This window comes from Oxyura jamaicensis, chromosome 3 (genome assembly GCF_011077185.1).
Source record: "Oxyura jamaicensis isolate SHBP4307 breed ruddy duck chromosome 3, BPBGC_Ojam_1.0, whole genome shotgun sequence".
Lineage (NCBI taxonomy): Eukaryota > Metazoa > Chordata > Aves > Anseriformes > Anatidae > Oxyura > Oxyura jamaicensis.
Window position 1 is genome coordinate 12,100,667 of NC_048895.1, and position 18,959 is coordinate 12,119,625.

Below are 18,959 nucleotides of genomic sequence, written 5' to 3' on the forward strand. Positions count from 1 at the left end.
GGAGTTTCTTTCATGTAATGCACACAATGCTTACACAGAGCTAATGACTTTTCAGATTCTAGTGCTGCCCTGCCAGTGAGGAGGCTGGGGGTGCCCCAGGATTTGGGAGGGGACAGAACCAGGACAGATAACCCAGACTGACCAGAGGGATATTCTAAACCACATGGCGTCACGCTCAGCAATAAAAACTGTGTTGAAGAAGGAGGAAGGGGGGGGGGAGGGAATGTTGGGAGTGATGACATATGTCTTCCCGAGAAACCATTACACATGATGAGCCCTGCTTTCCTGGAAGTGGCAGAACACCTGACTGACAATGGGACGTAACAAATCAGTTCCTTGCTTTGCTTTGCTTGTGTGCACAGCATTTGCTTTACCTAGTAATCTGCCTTTGTCTCAATCCATGAGTTTTTGCACTTTCACCTTTCTGATTTTCTCCCCCATCCCGCCTGAGGAGAGTGAGTGAGTGACTGTGTGGTAATTAGCTGCCTGCCAGGGCTAAACCACAAAACTCTCCACCCTACCCATAATGATCCTTTCTGAAATGCTGCTAAACTAGAGACACAGCAAGAAGCTAATACCTAGTATTAGCAAAATGTTTCCTTAGAGAGTCACTTGTTAATTTATATATTAAAAAAAAAAAAAAAAAAATCCCAAAGAGCACTTGTGAATGTGAGGTCATCACCCATTCTGATCAACCTGCTCAACCTGCCAGAGGGAGACTTTTCAGAGTAGCCAGAGTTTCATCTTAGCATGCTGAGCACCAGATACTAAAGCAGCATTTCCAGGTGGCTAGACACCTGGGGGTGTCTCACCCCTCACAAAGGGGTGAGAGACGGCCATGCTCTGCCCACTCAGGTGCCTGTGGTTAGCAGCTCAGCAGCTTCCCGAGCTGCTTCTGGAACACCACAGTTCCTCCTGCCAGTGACCTCATTCCTGCCCACAGAAGTCTGATAAAACAAAGAACACGCAACAGGTGATCAAGCTTCAAAGTTTTTCCCTTTGGTTACCCTTCATATCAGGCACGCTCCTTTCCTGGCCTGAAAGATGAGCAAAACATTTATAAGGCCTGTTTGTGGCTGTAGGGACATCTCCTGGCAAAAGGTCTAAGGACAGTCACCTCCAGGGCAGCGTAACTGAGACACAGCCCTAACAGGCTAAAAAGTGGAAACCTGAGTCATTGCTGCCTGAAGAGAGAAAACTTTTTTTTCTACAGTCTTGTGGTCAGCCAGCTGCTAAGTGTGGCAGGAGAGAGTGCAAGGCACTCTCTTATTATCACTCCCTCCAGTAAAGTGACCAGAAGGAGCAAGCTATTTCCTTCGCCCCAGAGGTAGGTTGCCATCACTTAGTGGGGAGTAACAAGAGAGTACAAAAGATCGGACAGGTAAAATCTTATTTACTTTCCTCCCTCGCATAAGAAAAGGGCTCAGTCCAAACCACCACCAACAACATTTATGGGGAAGGAAACAAAAATCAGATGCAACATTGCCTTTTTAGTTAATTACATTTTGGATCTCACTGATTCTCACTCTTCCAAAAGAGCAAGCCTGAGCACTCCTGTTCCTCTGGGGCACTGATAAGATTCAAGCCTGCTTCAGACCAATATTTGCAGCTACCTTCAACCCAATGAGGCATCAGTTGTTTTCAGATGTACAAATGAGTTTAATAAGGGTCCCAGCAAGAGTCTGAAATCATGGTTGACTTGTCACACCTCCAGCCCCCCAGGCAACATTTTGTTATTGATCTGTTTATTGCTTCCGCTGAGCAAACACTGTCAATCCACCTATGTCAGAATCCAGCCTGCAGCATGCAGTGGACACTTATTACTGTTTAAGTGATAAATGAGACATGCATTTCATTCAGCATGTTTGTGAAGCAGGAAATATTCATTTTTAAAGCACCAATGTGTGGGAAAGTCAACAAGTCTCTTCCTTTTTGTTTCTTGATGCAACTAGTAACCAGTTTTATTGAGTTCCAGATAAAAACACTTATACAAAGCAAAATATTGCTATTAAACTTTGGTGTTTTGGTTGAATCTCTTCAGAATGAATATTATAGGATTGAGAAAGAGAGAGAGAAAGAGGGAGGGAGGGAGGAAGGGCTCAATCCAAGACCCACTGAAGTCTGTGGAAGTCTTACTATAGATTTCTATGAGTGTTTTCTACAAAAGCTTGGAAATAGAGAAAGATCTATCCCAGTCTCAGAGTTAGTATGCTGCTTGCCAGTTCCTTCCATCACATGTGGGAGCCATAACTTTCCAGATTATACCTTTCTTCCATGGACAGAGAAAGGCTTCCTGCTGCCTGGAGACGCCTGTGTATTCTATCTCTCCTGGAAAAGGCATTTCAGGGCTTGTGCTGCCCACACAGCTTGTCCTGAAGGAAGAGGTTGTTTCTTTCTCTCAGGCTTCTATGGTGAGCAACACCTCCATCAGCCAGGCCCTGGACCAATGAGTCACTGTCTGGCATGCGCAAGCATGCTGGAGCCTTAATGGCTTCTGGGAAACTATTCGCATGCCCAAAGCTAAATGCACATGTAAGGTTACAAAACTTGCTGATATCAACTAATTAGGAAGGTATTGGAACTTGTTTTTTTGTCTTATTATTGTTTCCCCTATGGTCCAGCAGATCCTGGGCTTCCAGTGTAGGTTTGTCATCTTATTAAAGCCTTTACAAAGCATTTGTTTGTGTGCCAAGGTGAAGGAGAAGATGGCTAAGACGTAAGAAAAGAAAATGGTTGCTTCTATTTGAGAAACACTGTGTCTCACTTTTAAAGCCAGAGCATAGTACACCCCACCTATGCTCTTTGTCACTTTAAGTCATTCTGAAAAACATGAAGCTCACCTAGAGCAACAAATTACCTCATTAACTTTTGCATTTTCCAAAAGTGATCAAGCTGAAATAACAGGTCATGATTCTTTCTACTTATCACAGTTTTCCATATTTACTAAATGCCAGTTGCCTACTGGAAAAGAAGTCATTTCCCAAATTAATAACAGAAACAGCCTGTTTTAATTTGTATCAGTGGCACCTTTCTGCTTAACTCTTTATCAGCCATATAAAACACAACTGATTTTGCTTCTGTAGTGGACCTGAACAGTCATCAGATTCAATGAGAAAAGGACTCAAGCACTTGCTCCTTGAGACTAAGGACCAAGTGAGACTCTCAGCTGCTCTGAGTGTTGTTGGCCTATTACAAGGTATTTTCTGGATATGAATATTTTAAAGAAGCGTGTGAGACCTAGAGGCATGAACAAGTTTCCAAGCACTTACTGAATTCATTATGAAAGACAACACATTGCTCTGCTAGAGAACAGAATTCACAGGAAATATTTTTTTAACCTCCCAAACAACATGTCCTATGCTTAATGGAAAAATAAAAGAAAAAGAAAGAAAATAATTTTACCCTTGGTATTTCAAAGAAATGCCATCCCTGGTCTATTGGAACTGATGAGAACCCTTGACATCAGTAAGTGATGAATCAGACTTCATTTTCATAGATGCTACAAATTAACAGTACGAAGTCTGTATTTTGTTTGCTGTGGTCCTTAACAATACAGGGGCTGTTAGCCTAAGATTTCAAAAACTGAATAGGAGAAATGAGTAACCTTCTCCCTGTAAAAAGATCCAACTAGAAAATGTGAGAGGCGATGCTACAGTCTTACCCAAATTGCTAAGAGCACATTATCATAGAATTAAAATCTAGAGGACATAGGAATTTATCTCATGTTCATTTCCCACAGTGCTCTGAGTTATGACTCATGTAAAGAATATTTACAAATGTTAATGAATATGTACCCATACATTTTCAATATGGCAATGCCAAAACACTGCTGATGGATATATATATATATTTTTTTTTTAAAAAAAAGGGGGGGAGGGGAAATTTGTCAGAGGCCAAGAGGAAAAAGATTTGTAATACTCCTTTCTTCCATTTTTCTTCTCTTGTTTAGTAATAAATATTAAATGTCAACTTAACACACTTTAAACTTTCAGGTTTATTTTTTGCTAAGATAATAACTTCTTTTTAACATGCCTCTCAGTGTCAATTCATGCTGACAAGAAACATTAGTATTTCCCTCTTTAAGGATGAACTCGATTGAGGTGACATTAAAACCCTTGTGTCAACTGGTGACACCTCCTGCAACAAGAGTCTATTTTTCTACCCAGTGCCATGCCTGGTTTGCTGGAAGGAGGAGGCTCAGAGTAGGGCTGTGAAGCAGGAGGACTTCTGCATGGGAGGAAAGGAAGTTGTTATCTGCCCCGGTGCTTTCAAAAGCTACCTTCACACATTAGGAAGAGCTAATCTATTGCTGGGTGTTAGCCAGGATCATTAGGGTTGCATATGTTTGATCCCAAGATTTAGAACCTATGCTAGTTGCAACAGATGGAATATTTATTCCATGCCAGTTCATTCACCACTAATCATGACATACTAGTTCTTTCCTCACCTTTCATGCTGAAATTGTGTAACACACTCAGTTTCCCCATCCCCAGGGTACTTTTTCTGTCTCTGATAAAACATAATAAACAGTGTCTTACCTAACCTTGAGTTGATGAGTCCTTTAAAGCTTACAGTATATCATTCTTCCTGGGGCTGAAAAAGTGGAAAGTGCTTACTTGCTTAGATAAGCAATCTAAAAACAAACTAAATCTGCAAGTCCTTCTTCTACCACTTAAACTCGATTCTCTTCAATTATTGGCAAGGCTGGTACACAATACACACTATCCTAGTAAATAAACCCAAAATGGAATAATCAATCTTAGACACTGCTAACATTTAATATGCCCTGTGTATATCTTATTTAATAGAAAATCAGATTTAACTTGGCACTGTTAGATACTTTTTCCCCTCAAGTAGTCCTACCCTAGTTTTTGGAAAGCATGATACAGTTTAAAAGAGAAGTTTTGTTTGTTTGTTTGTTTGTTTTTTGAGAGAATAGATGAGAAGGGCTACACTGAGACAATCCCACAAAATTGTTTCTGTGAAAATAAAACCACAAATATATATATATATATATATATATATATATATATATATATATGCAAACAGCATCTGAGTATCCTTAGAGCCCTAAAATCTGTCAATATATCTACTGGTCCCAGAACAGGACCTGTGACCAGATTGATTGCTTCCAGGTAGGAAGAATAAAAACTTTTTAAAAGTTGCACATAGCATTTCAAAAAACAGGAATGGAAAATGTGACTTGTAGAACACTAACAATCCCTGAATAGTAGGTTCAGAAATGCCTATCCATTGCCTTCTTTGCCCTCATAACTTGGTTGTTTTGGGACAATGAAGATCAGCAGTTCTACATATATCCTAACTAGACCTCACACTGTATTCTAAATAGGAAGCAGGTATCACAAACCCCAGATTACACACAGCAAAAGAAAGATATAGTAAATTATCTAAGGTCTGGCACAGACATGGCATCACCTTCTCTGCAGCAAGTTCTTTGAGCACCAGTATCCCTATGTACCTCTTTCACTAGAAGAAGCAAGATGAAGAGAAGGCAAGCAACATCTGTATACATGCTGGAGAACAGGATCCCTCACAAGGGCAGGGTAGCCCTGGGATTTAATGTCATGTCCTAAAAGTTTTTCCCTTTCATGTTTTCTTAATACAAGGCACTTCTGCCCTAGATATAACAGGATTGGTCCCTTTACACCTCTCATTAGGTGTCTCATTTGCCTGTAATCTCCAGTCTCCCTGGTCAAGTTATACACTAAAATAAAGGTTTATGCTGTCAGACAGCACCTGCATTAAAGACAAATAGGCAAACAAAAAATTGTATCTCCATGCTTCCCAAACCTTCATAAAATATTTCTCCATTTGTTTCCCCTGGTTTAACCACCTGTTGGTTGGCAGTAAGCAGATCTGTGTGTGATGACTTATTTCCATTACAATGGGGGTAGAGCTATTCTTAGTAATCACCATATTAGTTTAACTGGGCTCTAAAAAAAAAACACTTGTTTCTCTTGTGAGACAGAACTGAATAACCCCCAGATGTGGACAGTCCACTAATATTGTGGATAGCAGTGTATAGACCTGCTGTCCAGTCTGGGCTTGTTATTGCTCTCCATCACCTCCAGCAATCTTTTTCAGGGAGGAGCAAGCAGATGTGGGAAAATCTGCCTGAAGACATTTCCAGCAGAAGCGAAGGAGCTTCTTGGAGGGAGGTGGAACTAAGTGACTCTCTGCTGGGAGTAACTGTCTTGAGAAAAGCAATTATAGGAATGGGAAAGTCTAATAGATCTGAGAAAATAAAATGAACACATCAGTTTGGGAATGTTTAGCTTCAGGGAATGGCTGGAACAAGTTAGAGTAAAGAGGGAGGGAGGGCTAGATCCAGTCTCACACTTTCAAAGTTCGTTTCTCATACAGTTCATCAATAGTTTGGTCTACCAAGCCATGAAAATGTTTTTTCTGTCTTAAAATGTCCCAGAAACATTAAAGCAAACAGCATTACATACTGCAATAACTGGTATATCTATTTCTCTCTCACACAATTCAGTTAGGGATTTGACACAGCATACTTTAAAAAAATATTTGTCATCAGTGATCTATTAAGCCCTCTATCTGCAGCAAGCTAATGAGAATTTTGGAAAGTTATGCCAGTTACCAACTACACAGAGAACTATTGACAGCAAAGATTATACCCTAAGGTGTATTCACATATATATCACATGTTGTTTGGATTAGACAGCACAACAGGAACAATTTACAGAGACATCACGGTACCAAGCCCAGATTATTTCATTTTCTAAGACATAATCATGGAGAGGGTTAGCCTTTTCCCACAAATATAAATAGAAAACCTTTCACTAATTCTTATAAAAAATAGGATTGGTACCTGAAACATCATAATATTCAGGAAAATAAAATTACCCTGTTTATGGTCATAAGCCATAATACCATATATCTCAGCAGCCACAAAGGATCCAAAATATAAATGAAGATTGGGAGATTTGTGCCAGGGAAAGTAAAGAAAGGGGAGCAGACAACCACAGATACAGTAACACAAAGCTGGCAGCAAGATATGCATATAATGAGGCTGGGGAAAATGGTCTTTTGTTTGCCAAGTGCATGTACAGAGCACAAGAAAACCTCTGAAGCAAACTGCTATTTATCCTCCCTTGCTCCAAAGAGGAATTGCTGCTCTATAGTCATGTATCACACAGAGACAAGGTGTTAAGTCTAGCCAAAATGCTAGGAAAAGCAAGGGGCTGGCGGAATAGAGGCCAAAAATGCTGCATGGGGTGATATGCCCTGTGAGCAGCCACCCCTTTGGAGCCAGCACAGAGCACTGCAGAAAGGGCTGCTGCAGGGATACCAACGGACACCTGCCTGTGCATGATTTCATTCCAACAACCCCGTGCAGGAATCTACTCAGCAGGTTAAATTAAGTATTTGAATCAATTTGCTGGAAGCAGAAGAGCCCCTCTCTCTCTTGATAGAAAATAACTACGACTGAGGTGGTTCTGGCTGTACTTATCCCAGACATAGGTTTGTACCTGTTCTCTGAGGCAAGTTCAGTTATCAATATTTCAGGCACATCTCTGGGGAGCATCAAGTACTAACTTGGTTTTAAAGTAATTAAAATCTACTATGCAATTTTATTATTCCATTATTGAATGATATTGTCTTTTAATTATGCATCTAACCAGCCAGTAGGTCTGGCACCTGCTCCATTCTGTTAACGAAAAATAATACAAAATTAAAACATCTTCTGGTCACTCAGATCGTCCACTGGTCTTTCATTGCGAAGCTTTGTCTAGTAGCTTCCACACCTTTGCTCAAAAAACATTTCCATTTCACTTGTTCCTCTTGATTTAGACTGACCCAATTGCTTTTAATCTCTTTGTGGGATGTGACCGTGTGAAATAGTTTATGACCACATAAGGATGAAAGAGAAGTTGGTCTTCCCTGGTTTACAGCTGAGGGGATGGCAGCAAGAAATCTTTACATCTCTGGTGGTATATAAAAGCATGGGAAGATTTTCAGCCTGCTCCGTGCTGCTTAGTGTTTTCTATCTCTTTGCTGCATTGGAAGGATGGTAAGCAGCGAACTCTGAAATGGCAGATGGGCTCTGGAATGGAGTAAGACTTCTCTTATCTACTTGGTCTATTGCCTCTGGAGGAACTAGATGATCACAGGCTAGCCTGGCACCTGCTGATATCTGTTGAGAGGAATATGGTTAAGGAAATAGCACAGATCTTCAACAAGTTTATTACTCAGTTCATCTGCTTCTACTATTCATCTAGATATAATAATACTTGTGTGTTATCTTATTCCTAGAGAGAATGCTTTCTTTCTTTCCCCTAGCTGCAATGCTATTTCCATAGTAGCATTATTATTTAGACCATCTCAGCAGACACTGTTATATAATTTTGTCATTAAAAATGCCATCAAACCGCACGGGCGGTTTATAACAAGAGGATATAAGGAAATTCCAACCTTACAGACCCATTATACAGGCTCATAATGCCACTTCAGCAGCTCACAGATGCAGCCTCCAACATCTATCTACCAATCACTTGGATCTTAGTTCAGTCCAGATTATTTCACTATGAAGAGAGTGGGCACAAATAGCCTACAAAGAAAGCGTATTTGTTCACTTACAAAAAAAAGTTCCATGAATTTTAGTAACTACTTTCCGTATTTCTTTTTTTTCTTTTTTTCTTTTTTTCTTTTTTTTTTTTCTGCCAGTTTCAATGTGTCTAGGAATCAGTACATATGTACATTATGAAGTGGCATGCTTTTGCTGCATTTCACTCCTGAGGGATGACCTCATTACTCAGAGAATGCCTCAGTGTCTTCCGTCCAGATGGCGTTTGTTTGTCTGACATGGGGGCGGATATAATTCACACAGATGCCCAGGACTTTAAAGACAGAGTGGGTGGGAGAGGCAAACCAAGCACTTGCTGCTTTTTGGCAGGAAGGTGCAGTTGAAATAAATGCTCAACATCTGAGTTTCCTTACCTTTATAAAAATACTCAATTAGAAATGTAGACATTTTCAAAATTAATAGAAAAAGGAGATCACAATGGAGAATTAAAAAACAACAACAAAAAATATTAAGTAAGGGCTTACAGAAAATTCTGGGGGATCCTCACCGAGATTCAAATACATAACTTCACTGACATAGTTCATGTCCCTTTGTTCTATTATGGGCATGGCTCTTTCTTTTACCATATCATTGTGAAAGTGTAGAAATTAATGGAAGAACACATGCAGGGACAAGAATTCTAACTTTCAAATAATTTTCAAATAAATAAATTTCAATCTGAGGTTCTTGTTAAGGCAGAAGTAGAAATTGCAATCAGCAGCGCATTTTTGATCTTACCCTATTTCAAGGGGTCATTTCTGATCATACTCAAGATTTGAGTATAGGACTATCACTAAACTCAGTATATATCAAAAGAAACAATTTGGCTAATTTGACTATAAACATGTTATGTACCAGCAGAAATGGGCCCATAGTGGATGCACATCAACTTTCCTTACCTCTGTCATCAGTGGATGCTGTGTCTCATAACTTTTAAAATAACAAAAGCACTTAAAAAATAGCAATACTCAGAAGTATACAAAAGTCTTTACTCTTGCAGAGTTATTTGAGTTTTTATGTATTATTTCTCTTTTCAAAAACATGCAGAAACTGTAAAGGATTGTTAAATAATTTGTAGAATTATAAAATTAGAATTAAAATGATAGCTTTACAGAAGGTATAAACTTGTAGAAGTGTAGAATCAAGCCCAGCGTATAAACTTATATCAACATCAGATTACATTTATTAAATAACAATGATTGTCAAACCCAGGAGAAGAAACTGCCCACATAAAGACAATGTTGTGTTAAATAATCAACATAGTAGAGTCCACGTGCATTTTTTTAAGAATAATAAAAATAATAAAAAGAGAGATTGTATCATGCTTTTAATTTGTGCTAAAATTTGGTTGAGCAGCCATTATAGCCATAAATGACAATAGAACAGCCTAATGATACTAACGAAATGTAAAATTAAAACAATTTTAGCTGTTGAGCTCTGGTTTGACATTCAGACAAATAAAATGAAATGATACATCTGTGAAAAATCTGCAGAAAACAAATAAATTAATGGATATAATTCTTTTCCTTGTCATTTTCTAAGTCAGTTACATAAAATGTACTGAAAATCACTGACTACCCAAGAAAATAGTTTTTATTTGATGTTTGAAATATCCCTTATTTCTCTTGGCCTGTACATGTTAAATAACTTTACTTAGTGGGAAACTGAACTTGCAAGACAATTCAGAAACTTGTTATGTAATGGTCACAGTACTGGAATCTGCAGCAACTCTCATTTTGATCCATGAGAAAATCATCACTGTCTTCACTAGGAAGTAGAGCTGGGCAAAAGTGTTTCCCAGGTGGAAACTTCACCAAAACCCGCAGGTCTGTAGAAGGTGAAAGTACAACTTGCAAGAAATTAAACTGATCGCATATTTACCTTCATTTTGTGAAACAGTTTGACAGAAAAAGAGAAGGGGGGGCAGACAGGTAGAAAAGTTTAAAAGAATTTTCATCCTTAAGAAATCAAAATGTTTAATAGCTATATTTCAAAGGAGTATTTCAACATATTATTCCAAAACAGGTTCAGGTTGAAATCTAACTGCATTTTAAAACTACTACTGGAATTGAATAGAGAGAAAAAAAGATTCACTTTAATTGAATATATGCAACGATCAATACACAACAAAAAGATTATTTTCTTGTTCTCCCAGAGTGTTCAAAATTCCTTTGGTTTGACAGCTGAGTTATAATATCCACATTCTTTGGGCTTTAAGATGTTTTTCAGTGATGTTTTGAAGAATGTGGTTTTTGCCTTTACTCCACTGCCAAAAAATAGACTGCTAAATGATGGAACAATTTTATTTGATATTAAATAATGTACTGCATAAATGCAAAAGTATGGACAAAAGTAACATTAAAAAATGGGTATTGCTGATGTTTAGCACCTGAACATAAAAAGAAAAAAAAAAAAAAAAGATCACAAATACTAATTTAAAATTATTTATTTTAAAGGGTACTGCTTGAAATAGATTTATTGCCTTTTTTTTTTTTTTCTTGATCCAATAACAGCATAGCCAAGGCTAACAACCACGCACAAACTTTTCTAATGGGAAACCTTTTACAGTTTCTTCAGTCTTTTTTCCTCCTACATAGAGAGTTAACGTTTGAAAATTTTTTGAGGCAGTCCTAATTTTGCTGGGGATCCAAAAAAAAAAAAAAAAAAAAAGTGTGTTTTATTAAGTTAAAGTCAAGAGTTTAAATGTTCAGCCGAATAACAATATGTTTATGCACTTGTAGAAGTTTTTTTTTGACTCTGACATCTATTTTTCTGTATTTAAAATGTGGGTAAGGACCCTAACTTTTCCCATAACAAGATATTTCACGAGGAAGTAACTCTAGACCATCAAGCTCTGTTCCCTCTGCTTGAGACCTTCTCCTTTTAGAAACCTCAGGCTGATTGACTATCAGCTATCAGGCATACATTTGAATAGGCTATGACAGACACCTTACAAATATTCATTCCAAGTTACAGAAAAAGATCTGTTCATTTTACCAAAAGACAGGGAGACATATGATTTCTTATTTAACTGCTAAGCTTTGCTTCCTCTGCTCCCTAAGAGGTCAACACACAAAATGTACGTTCCCTCCACTATCCAAAAGAAAATAATTGAACAAACAACTTTCCTGCAAACTGGCTTAAAAAATTATATGCTTTTCTTTTGTAAATATCTGTCAGTTTCATTCATTATATGTAAATATATATATATATTACTTATTTAGAATCTGTATTAAAAATACCTGTTTCACCCAAGGCTTCACAGCTCTTACACACAAAGCATCTAAGCCCAAGTGTCTTTGTCAACACACAAAAATTCCCCAGGGTACATGAGCTAACAACTCACAGTGCAGTGCTTCCCCCAAACAAATATCAATTCCTATGACACTTTTCCCTATTCTGTAGCTCACGAAAGGAACCCTTCCATCATGCTCTGCTCTGAAAGCTAAAAAATAGAGAGGAAAAAATAGTTTAAAGCATAAAAATGTACTATAAAGTTCATTACAGAAAGATCCATCAGAGTTTTTTTTACCCCATATTATTCATCTAGCACTGGGAATCCAGATTCAGCATCTCAGTTGACCACAGAGATATAGAAAGAGAAAAGAAGTGCCTTACGTTTGAAATGACAAAATCCATAATTTTACACATTACTTCATCAGGAGACCATCAATGAACCGAGCAATGAATTAGCATGATAAGGAAGGAAGAACTTTCAAGTTGTCCTCAAGAATATCAGCTTAATCAAAAAAGAAAAACTAGTTTATACCTGGAAAAGCCTTCTCTAAGGAACACAAACTGTTATCTGTGATGCAAAAATGCTCTCAAGTCCCCAAAGACCTTGAAACATTTATCTTCACAACAGGCTGTGTGTCTTAAGGGGGCCTGTCTTTGCAAATATTAACTTTTTTTTTTTTTTTTTTTTTTAGCAAGTCACAAAAGAAAGGAACAAATGAATTATATCAGAGAATAATAGAGAAAGGTTGGAAGAAAATGACACACAGGGTTGGGCAAGCAGGGAAAGAAGATATCAACATAAGGTGAGGTTGGAACAATATTAGCATTTTTTTTTCAATTCAGAAGTTTCAGAAACATTATCTAGGAGAAGCTAAGTACATACGTCTATACTCTAACATGCATATAGAAGATGCTGTATATGCCTGATGACACTAAAGACACGATAAAAAATGTGAATCACTGGGGAAATGACTTGAGTCATCTTCAAGCTGATGACCAACCTGTATAGTAAAACTAATTAAAAAAAAAAAAAAAGGCTACTACACATTTTATTATCACTTAGACAAAGATATAAACTCAAAACAACCTAATGATGACCTTGCAAGAAGTAATGAAGTGATGCTTGTTAAAAATTCTGGATAGAGAGTGGGAAGTGGCAGCTGCCCTACAGAAGGGCTAATTTTAACCTTCCCAGGCAGCCAGATGCCCATGCTCTGCTTGGTTAAATGGAGGCGCACCACTTCAGAGTGTTCAGGCCATTGCCTCAAAGGCAGATATAAAAGTTTAAGTGATAGCTAGGATTTTATGTAAAATGTGATCTCTGATACTTTCAAAGTTTCCACTTTCAAAGTGGAAGATTCCCTCTGTGGTTTTGAACAGGAAAACGGCATATGTGTTGCATTTGAGTCACTTCAGTGATTCAGACAAACCATTCAAGCAAAGGGTTGCAAGAATTTTTAGTTTACAGCCACCAACGTCACTGTGAAACATTTTTTGTATCTCGTATTTTAACTGTTAACTTCTCTTCCAGTGAAAACATTTAGATTTTTTTTTTTTTTTTCTCTTCTGATGACACTGATCAAAGCTCTTTCCTTCTGTGACCCTCAGAGACTTCTAGTCACCACAGTCAGCTCTGTTTTCTACCTTGCTTTTTACTTTAATCTTACCTGGAGTCACTCAAAAATGATGCAGTGTTTACAATAATGTGTTGAAGCTTTTCAAGTCCATCTGATGAAACATTAATAATTCATCATAATATAATAAATCATTTATGTTTCTGCAGAAGGATTTATCACACTGTCTTGCTTGAATCTCTTCTCTTTCGAGGTCCTATTTGTCATACACAAATACCGCCGGCAGAACTCAATTGGAAAACATGTTTCTGCCAGTCAAACCTTAGGAGGTGTGAGTGCTCCCTGATGGCAGAATCATTTTTGTAGGGTAAATTCTGCACAATCACGAAACTTATTGAGGGACATTTCTTGAAGTTAAAAACCTGAACAAAGATTGAAAATTCAATAACATAAGTATATGTAAAAATGGTCTTCTAACTATGGAAGAAAGGCATATGCAGAAGACACAGAGTGCAAATATAAATTTATGCCCTTTCTCAAAATTTGTATTTAGAGGCATAACAAAGGTTACATGACTTCCTATCAAGAAAACTGGATTGGCCCTGCTGTTGTCAAAACAGTATGTTAGATGAAGCAGTGGTTTATTTCTGAAGAACTTTTCAATCACTATTAGAACAAAAAAAAAAAAAAAAAAAAAAAAATCTAGACCACCTCTCCAAAAACAGTATATTCATAGTATAACACCCCTCATGTGAGCCATAAGACTGGTTTACAGAATTCCTGAGAAAATATAGGACCTACTGTTCTCACACGGGGTTGCAGCTCCTTGCTTCTGACAGCAAGCTTCTCATGGATTTTATTTCAGGTGTCCTGTTAAACATAGACTGTAGAAAATGGTGTTCATGGTCAGGCAATGTTTTTCTTTCTATCATCTTAATATATTAAATCAGTCCCCAGTACTTCCATAATGGTGACTGCTTTGACCTTGACCCAAACTCTAACCTTGTAAGCACAATACAGATTCCCATTAAGTCTACAGGAGCTGCTTAACTGGCAGCAGCATTTGAGCCAATTACTGCACTGTGAAAGAGGACAGACAACACCCATGGCTGTTCAACTAAAATAGAAATACTGAAATTCTCTCACCAGTCTTACTTGGCTGAATGGGATTCAGCAAAACAGGACCTTAGTTCAAATGCCTTTTCTTTAAACTGTTAGCTAGAGCCCACTTGTTATTATTACTGTTCTGCAAGACCATGTTTTCTTTAAAGGAATTCTTGTTACTTCACCTCCACTTTTGTAACCTCATATTCTTCAATCTCAGTTTGTCTCTGAGGCCTATCTTTCTTATTGTGGGAAAAATCAATAGTGCCTGCATTTTGCTAAGACATGGTGGCAATTTCCCCCAGTAAACTCATAGTAAATTGGGTATTTCTGCCTTCACTACAGAAGTGACGGCAAAGTATATAGTGAAAGTCCACCGGAATCTCCAGAATCAGTATCTGAAGGTTGAAGGTCTTTCTCAGGGATGGACTGAACTAACATCTAAAGAAATTTTTCCTAACTTTGTTCTCATACTAGGTAACTTTGTCTAACTCTTTGGTGTCATGTCTTTCCTCTGGGGTCCTCCTTTCATTTAGCAGCATGCTCACAGGAAGTTAACTAGCTCCACAAAGAGTTGAGTACTCGAAGACAGATCTGGCAGGCAAGAGGAATGAAGCACTGAAAATTTCAACAAATCTCCAGGAGCTGCAATAACACTGAATGCTCAGCACATTGTCATCTTGTCTGTCATCCCTAGGTCAGTAATAGAAATCAATTTCTATATGAAACTATCAGAACCTGGAGAGCTAGAATATTGCTGCAGGTGCTCAATGTCCTTTTTTCGAAAGCCCTCTCATGCCAATTTTTAACAATCAGGGGAGTTTCTCAGTTCTGCACATAAGGTATGACTTATTTTTTGTGCACAATATGAGAATTCAATTACTGTGGGACCTATTCAAAGAACAGAGCTTGAAAGCTTCAGCATAAATTCAAGTGGCGTTCAAGATGGATAATTCACTTCAGTCACTAACATATGCATATCCAAAATACTGTACTATCCAGCAGAGCAATCAAGCCCTTCTGCGTAAACTCAGCAGGGCTGCTCTCCAGTCAGCTGGCTAAAAGGTCAGATGTTAAACTGATTTCACAATGTCACAGAAAAGCTTAGAAATGAGAAAAAAATAAAATAAAATAAGCCTTATTCAGACTATGTCAAGGGTTAGAATAGTACATCATTTCAAAAGAATTAATGACAACAGCATAAGAGGTAAAATACAGCAAACATCTTTGCTAATTCATATGCTATTGATAAGTAATACTATACTAAGTCTGTTATTTCAGTTTATGGAATATTCAAAAGTATGTCTGTGATTTTATCCTAGTCTCTTAGTTTGAAAACAAAAATGAGAAGTGCTGAGCATGTAGGATTTTTGTGACACATTTATTTCAGTGAACTGAGAAATACAAGAAAACTAACATTTTTGTTTTGATGCATAATCTTTTTTCTTCCTGCCTCTAATGTAAAAATGAAATAGCCAAAGTGCTTGAACAACTTAGGAATATACATTGAAATCCCAGAACTACTTTAGTCATTCTGCACTGCTGCAGATGTTAGCATCGAATATTCTTTTGATGTTAAGCCAATTAACCCAACCATACATAAAGAATGAAGTTATAGCCAGATAATTTGGCCCATTTTAAAGAGCTATAAAAACATGACAGCATTCCTGAAACAGATTTAGCTACATCATTGTGAATACATCACAATAGCAGCTGAAAACCATTTGGTTCCGTCCTGTGAACATGTAATACGAAACTAAAAGTGATTGAGCCTCATCTCAAGAGTGGTAAATTGACTCCACAAAAATAAAATAAAATAAAAAATAAAAAATTAGAGCTCAGCTTGCACACTGAAAAGCTCACCTTTTGATGGAGACCATGATTATGTGTTCACAGATACCATAGTATGCTTTACTCCAGGTTTATGCCTATTATATATTCTCTTCATCCACATACGTAGTCTCATTTGAGCTACCCATAGTTATGTACTTTACCCTCCATCAATGTACAGATCTAAGGCATCCCTTACTGTTCACAGAAAGCTGTTTTGATACTATTCATAAAGATGGTAAAGCATTAACTGGGTCTGCTAGATCCATTGCATATATTTTCTATATAGGCAGAAATGTTAGTTCATTGTCAAGTTTTCAATTCCAAGCACTATAAAACAGTTACTGTAATTGTCTATAATCCTCCAATTCAGAGTACTGTGGGCACCAGCGGACCCCGGTTTAGCAATGAAATAATGTTATGGAGCTGTCTTTAATTAAACGCCACAGAAGTCAACTGAGGATTATAGGTACTATTCATGATATTAAGTACGCTTCCTTTTTAGTTCATTTTTAATGAAAATTCATTCTATCTGCCCTCCCACACAACATCAAACCTTGAACTAAATGTAAGGATGAGAAAAAGGCAAAGATGTGTAAATAAGGCAACTAGAACAAAAGTTTATCCATCATGTCGCATTGGGCATAGCTTTTCTTTTAGTATGCATGACAAAAAATGAAGGAAATGCTTGATCAGAGGCATGGATCAGGGTAAAGGATAACATGCTAATCCTGAAACAAACACTTTTTTCATGGCCTTTTTTTTTTTTTTTTTTTTTTTTCCCCCGGTAAGATTTTTTTTTAAGCAACAATTATAACAGGATTTATCAAAGCAACAGACTTATATCAAAGGTCCTTCATGCCTGTAAGCAACACTCTGTCTTTTTTTTTTGGTTTAAAAGGAATTAATGGATATTTTCAATATCCTAAACCTCTAAGCATGATTTTTCCTTATATATTTTGCTTTTGAACAAGTATGAAATACCTTGAATACAATTCTGTCCTATTTGCTTCCCAAATGCTGGGCAATAGAAATTAAATTAATTCTAAGGAAAGCTCAATCATTGTTTTATGCTTTTTTCTCATATTTTATTTCATTGCATATATTCTTTCTGTAATCAGAGAAAACAGAAGTTAAGTGGAACCACGTTTGTTTTGCAGTATTCCTCTTTCATGCTTGGGAGTATGGCAAAAGCTTTAGAAGAAAAAAAAAAAAAAAAAAAAAAGAAGAAAAAAAAAAAACTACTACTGGGCTACCATTATGTTTACTTAGACATATTCAGTGGCAATTTACTCTCAGGCATCATTTATGTACAAAAGTGTTTGACTACTAGACAACAGAGAAAGCTCATCGATCAAATTTACTTTTGGCTCTGCAAACAATTGCAATACAGCACAACCTCCATTTACCTCCCCCAGGGGTCAGGCACATGCAGAATGACCCATTTTTCATCCTCAAAGACCATCCAAACTACATAACAGATACTGAAAACACTCTTTATGACAAGCTCTTCTTAGCCATCGTATTATGCAAACATATAGTCACCAATTGCAAAATCTTTCACGTTTTATACACGCCAAGATGCAGTTGCTGTTATTAATTTTATTGTATTTTAATTGTTCTTTCCAACAGAGTTCTTACTGAAAAAAAAAAAAATACATATATAATTCTACTAGAGTTGAATATTCAACAAAACAGTATTTGTCCAGCTTATTGTTCCATTGGATGCCTTTAGAAAGTATGAATAAATATTTTTTACAGCTTAACGTATGTAATGCACTGAATAACTTAATCATTGAAGGACGTTCAAATAGTGACTTATTCCAATATGTTAAAGTTGGATGGTAGCAGATACTGTAACAATAGTTGTTCACAGAACTGTAAATTCAAATGTTTTTCACTAGACATTTGTTTTTATCACATATTGCTACTGATATTTGTTCACTTGAACATCCATTAGAAGACTTCAACTGATATTAGTGTAAACAGTAGTGGTCACATTCATCCAGCACACTGTATCTAAATGTATTAGCAATACCTAGCACACAGCATTGATTGACTTAGTCATTTTGGTGCTGTAATGTTCAAACAGTGAAAGATAGCTAGACTACAAAGGCATTTATTTGTTTGGTAACTTTGAGAAGCAGCAAAATGCAATAGTGACCTCAGCTCCATTGACACTCTCAAATTGCAAATTTCTAAAAATAAGATTTTAAAACCTACCATGGTTTAGTCTTGTACGTGTCATTGCTTCAAGATGAAAAGAGTTGTGCTTCTGCAGCTTTCAAGCTTTACTTACCAACAAAGTTAAGAGCAAAATTTGCTAATTGCATACAAAAGGCAATGAATTAAGCTTTGTTCTTTAGTTTTTGATCTAATGCATTCTGCATTGTCAAAAGGAAGAGGACTTTGCAGGAAAAAATATAAATAATGCATAATAACTTCAGAAAAGTAAAAATGGATATCCTCTCAATAATCTCTGATATAACCATTCCCTGATACATGTCAGAAACAATGCCATAATAACACAAATTTCCTTGCTTTCCATCTCAGAGATGGAAGCAGAACTTCAAAAGACTTGGCTAGGTTTGTGCCTTTTGTCTTAA

The 18,959-nt window shown here is 37.1% G+C and overlaps 1 long non-coding RNA gene across 1 annotated transcript in view; it reads right to left on the reverse strand.

The window, feature by feature from the left end:
- LOC118164934 overlaps window positions 1–18,668 on the reverse strand; it is a 122,513-nt gene extending 103,845 nt beyond the window's left edge. Inside the window, exon 1 of the long non-coding RNA XR_004749758.1 lies at window positions 18,577–18,668. This is a non-coding gene — a long non-coding RNA (uncharacterized LOC118164934). The remainder of the gene's footprint in view (window positions 1–18,576) is intronic.
- Window positions 18,669–18,959: the final 291 nt, after the last annotated feature.